We start from the raw sequence: 4,675 nt of genomic DNA, 5'->3' as shown, positions 1-4,675 counted from the left end.
AATGGAGGAGGAAGATATTAAAAGCGAATTTGCGGGCGGCTACAAGAAGAAAACAAAAACAGTGGATGAGGTGACCTTGGAACCCTTTGCTTCCTGGCACTCCCCTCTGAATCATCACGCTCCACTTGCGACGCTGCAGACTCCGGGCTCCTGCAGGCAGGCGTGGGATGCCCCCGTTCGCCCCGGGAGCCTCGAGGCGTCACCGCGCGTTTCCACGCAGTGGTCCGGGGGGAAACAAGAGGGCGGCGGCCTGGCGAATGCTGCGGTCTGCGATTCCGGGAGAGCGTGGCCGCGCGCCGCACGGCTGCGCCTCGCCCTCCGATGACCACCGCCCTGCTCCCAGCCCCTCGCCCTCTGGCTGAGCCTGCGGCCAGACGCCCGGCGACCCTCGGCTAGCCTCCCACGCCCGGCCACCTCCTCCTCCGCCTTTTCCTCCTCCTCCTCCCCCGCCTCTTCCGTTTTCTGGAGGGAAAGCCTGCAGCCTCCTTCTGGGCTCCGCATCCCGGCTTAGGTAATACGCTTTCCTCTTTACGCCCCCCTCTCCTCGGCGCCACAGCCTCCCTTTCTGCTCGGATCCGGGTCCCCGGGCTGGGCGACCAGCACGCACCCGTCGCCTCTGCGGAAGGTAGGTGAGTAAATCTGGGCCAGCAGGGCTCCTTGCCTCTCCGCCCGGCCTGTGATGACCTCTGTCCGCTGCAGCGAGGCTGCCACCCGGCCCGGCCCACATCGTTGCTGCAACCAGCCGGGCGGAGGAGCTCTCGAGTCCTGCGGCTCCCTGGGCTCCGCAGAAACGACCCGAAAGAAGTAGACGGTGGGAAGAAAGATTGGCAAACACTTTTTTTTTAAAAATTCGATCAGCATTTTTAGGTCGAAGAAGCTGATCTGACAGTTGTCGAGAGCAGTGGCCCGGGTTCAAAGTGTAGATGGCATAGCTGTCAAGCGCCCCTTGGTTTTGCTTTGAGAGATGCTTGTTAGTGTCCATTGCTGCTGGCTGCCACTAGTGACCTACTAGATGAGCGTAAAATAACATGAAGGGACTATATTTAGAAAAGTCTTTGCCTCCTTGCTTTTAATTCACTGCATTTTGAAAGGCGGTCTGGTGAGACTTGCAGAGTTAGTTGGTGTGGCCAGAGTAGAGTAGTGGGGCTGGGGGATGCGGATATTTAACATGGGTTTGGCCGAATCGTGTATACCGTTAGACACGAAGAGCCTGAAAAAAATCCCTAGATTATTTAGTACATTCATGAAGAATACATATAAACAATCAAGGTGTGTACTTTGGAGATTTTCCGTTTTAAAGCAAATTTTAAGGCGTTGAATAAGCAGAAATTTGACCACTGTGTGAATGGCGTTCACTTCAAAAGAACAGTGGATTAAGGCTGTGTGGATAGACCACATGCATTCAACATGTGAGTGCATCCCACATGTTGAATAAAACATTTTTTGGTCGTTTTGCTGTGATTCCTAGCTTTGAACCCGAAGAAGCTGGTAAGGATCAGCCCTGCTCAGCCTGATAATAGTCTAATGATGAAAATAATCCACCGAACTACTATTGACTGATGAATTAGCTAAGTGACCTCATTTTTTACCTTTTAAAATAGGTTATAGACGGGGGGGAAGGGGCAATAGAAGAGTTCATTTTTTTCAAGGCAGATATTTGTTTGCATTCTTATTTAGAATCTATTTTTAAGCTTTTGTGGATTTTTATACTACTCTTGCAGTTAGTTCTTAGTCATGAAGAAAATTATGTAAAAGGCATAAAGTTACATTTTACTTTTTCATAGAGAAAGCTACCGTTTCTTTTCAAGTTATTGGACTAAATCACCACCTGGTTGGAAACTGCAGCTTGGACTCATGCCATTTAATGTGGAATATCTTATTACAGATTTAAATTACAGCTATACTTGTGGTAGTTCTGAAAAAAAAGATCATGTCTTATTTGACATATAAGGCCTGTGAAACAAAAGTTATAAAGTTATTCATTATATATTTACTTTTGCTTTTTTTTTGTGGCTGCATTGGGTCTTCGTTGCTGTGCACGGGCTTTTCTGTAGTTGTGGCGAGCGGGGGCTACTCTTCGTTGCAGTGCGCTGGCTTCTCATTGCGGTGGCTTCTCTTGTTGCGGAGCACGGGCTCTGGGCGTGTGGGCTTCAGTAGTTGTGGCTCGTGGGCTCAGCAGTTGTGGCTCAAGGGCTCTAGTGCGCAGGCTCAGTAGTTGTGGTGCACAGGCTTAGCTGCTCCGCAGTGTGTGGGATCTTCCCAGACCAGGGCTCAAACCCATGTATGTCCCCTGCATTGGCAGGCGGATTCTCAACCACTGTGCCATCAGGGAAGCCCAGCAAACATTTTTACATGTTCAGTCTCTTTTTTGTGGTAGGCAATCTTAATTCAAATCCTTTAATGTTATAAGAGCATTTTATTAATGGATTTTTACTGCAGATTACTGTGATAGTAATCTACAGCAAAATATTGTGCCTGATCATTTCTCTTTCACGTAACAGACTTATTTGTTACTTTTTCTGTGTTCCTAATCAGGGAAGACCAGAATGCAAATTTCAGTAACTTATTTATAACTTTTATTAAAATGACCCAACACCATCTAAAAAAGAAAAAACTTTATTTCAGCATTAAATGTGGTCAAGTATATATAAAAACAAATTGGCAAAATAAAGTATTAATCTATAAAATAATTCATTAAGATGAATTACCACGATGGAAAGTATCAGTTTCTTTCTCTCTCCATTGCTTTACTTTCTGTTTTATTTTGCTTTTCTTTTTTTTTTTCTTTTCTTTTGTTTTAGGGGTGGAGGAGGGTTGTTTTGCTTTCTTGTTTTTATTTTTAATCAACTAAATGTTAAAAATTTTTAACTTAATTATCCAAGTTTAAATTAATGTAAATATTTACTAACTTTTTAAATAGATACTTAAATTTGTCCTTTTCTTTACAGAGTGATGATGGTTAGGTTTCCCTCAATGCAAATGAGAGTTGTAACAAATTGCACAGGATTAAATTCAAATGACCAAAGGAAAATGTTATTTAATATTGCTTAAGGTAATCCTAATGTACTTAAAAAGATTTTTTTTTATCATCAGTAGTTTTAAAAATAGGATCTTATCTTCCAAGTTCTAGAAAACCCCTCTAGTTAATTCCTGAGAATTTGTAAGAATCACATATAACCACATATAATCCCAGTTTGATCTGGGAATCATGAAAGGTCTGTTTTAAAAATATGGTTGATTGTAAACTTCATGAATAGCAAAGAATGGGGGAAATAGAAATGAAAACGCAGATCAAAAAGGTAAATATTAACTAGCTTAGACATTAATCAATGGTTGCAGCATTAGCAAGAATGGAAGAGCATTGAGTATATTTGTATATTGGAGTGGCTTTAATGAGCCATTTATATCGTTTTAGTACTTAGCCTTTTCAAGTAAAAGGTACTATAAATATTTTTCTATCACTTTATGTTCCTTTGAAGGCATATGTTACATTCAGTATTATGTATTGTTATATTCAACATTTGTCAATATCTGTTAAAAATAAACATTTACCTCTACAAAATGGAAGTAGAATGATAAGAGATATGCTGCCATAAACCCAGCCTGCCAAAATGATACACAATGTGATCGCTGACCTTTACTTTCTTGCTATAATATTCAGAGAATATATTTTAGGTCATGTAATTTATCACTGCAGAAAAAAATAATAATAACCATCTTCTAAGAAGTTCTGTAAGAACTCGTTTGAATCATGTTTCCTAACAGTTATCATCCTAAAACTTGCATAATGAATAATCCCTTACAGATTAATTTTAGTGCAAGAAAATCCTTTTAAACATGTTTATCTCTAATGGAATGAAAATCAGTAAATTAAGTTACAGAACTCCCACTGTGTATCATGAGGAGATGGAAAAATTGTGTATCCTGCTCCCAAGGAACCTACAGCCTATTAGAGAGAGAACAATGGTGCCCCAAGGGCAGGCATGGGCCGGGGGCGGGGGGCTTAGGCCTTCCTAATAATGTTCATTAACCTGAACTGCTGTAGCCTATAAACACACACTAAGTATAAAAACCAGCGTGATTGCAGTGCAAAATCAACTACAAGGCAAAGAGCCTAGTGCCCTCTTTCAACTTAATTTTCATGACCCCGCCCCAACTTTTTTTTTTCATTCAACCAACAAATTAGATAGATGATAAACATCAAAAGCCTTAAAAATGTACATTTTTTGAACGTGTAATTTTATTTGTATTTTACCCTTTAAAAAATTTAGTAAAAAATATATATATGACATAAAATTTACCATTTTGACCATTTCCAAGTGTGCAATTCACTTGCATTAAGTACGTTACCATTGTTATGCAACCATCACCACTATCCATCTCCAAAGCTTTTTTATCATCCCAAACTGAAACTCTGGATCCATTAAACAATAACTCCCCATAACCTCCTCCCAGCCCTGGTAACCACCGTCCTACTTCCTGTCTCTATGAATTTGACTATTCTGGGTACCCCATATAAGTGGAATCATACAATATTTGTTCTTTTAAGTCTGGCTTCTTTCACTTAGCATAATGTTTTCAAGGTTGATCCATGTTGAGGCATGTACCGAATCTCATTCCTTTTTAAGGCTGAATAATAGTCCCCAACCTCTTTTTTTTTTTTTTTTTTTTTTTT

The 4,675-nt window shown here is 41.0% G+C and overlaps 1 protein-coding gene across 2 annotated transcripts in view; it reads left to right on the top strand.

The window, feature by feature from the left end:
• The first annotated feature begins 459 nt into the window (after window positions 1–459).
• The window catches only part of INPP1 (inositol polyphosphate-1-phosphatase), a 25,881-nt gene continuing 21,665 nt past the window's right edge, over window positions 460–4,675 (top strand). The window contains exon 1 of one of the 2 annotated variants that reach the window (XM_007464968.1): window positions 460–629. The gene's annotated coding sequence lies outside the window, so the exon portion shown is untranslated. The remainder of the gene's footprint in view (window positions 630–4,675) is intronic. The other variant, XM_007464969.1, reaches the window with a different exon arrangement.

Source organism: Lipotes vexillifer, unplaced genomic scaffold (assembly GCF_000442215.2).
Source record: "Lipotes vexillifer unplaced genomic scaffold, Lipotes_vexillifer_v1.1 scaffold903, whole genome shotgun sequence".
Classification (NCBI taxonomy): Eukaryota; Metazoa; Chordata; class Mammalia; order Artiodactyla; family Lipotidae; genus Lipotes; species Lipotes vexillifer.
This window is presented reverse-complemented; position numbering and strand designations above follow the sequence as displayed.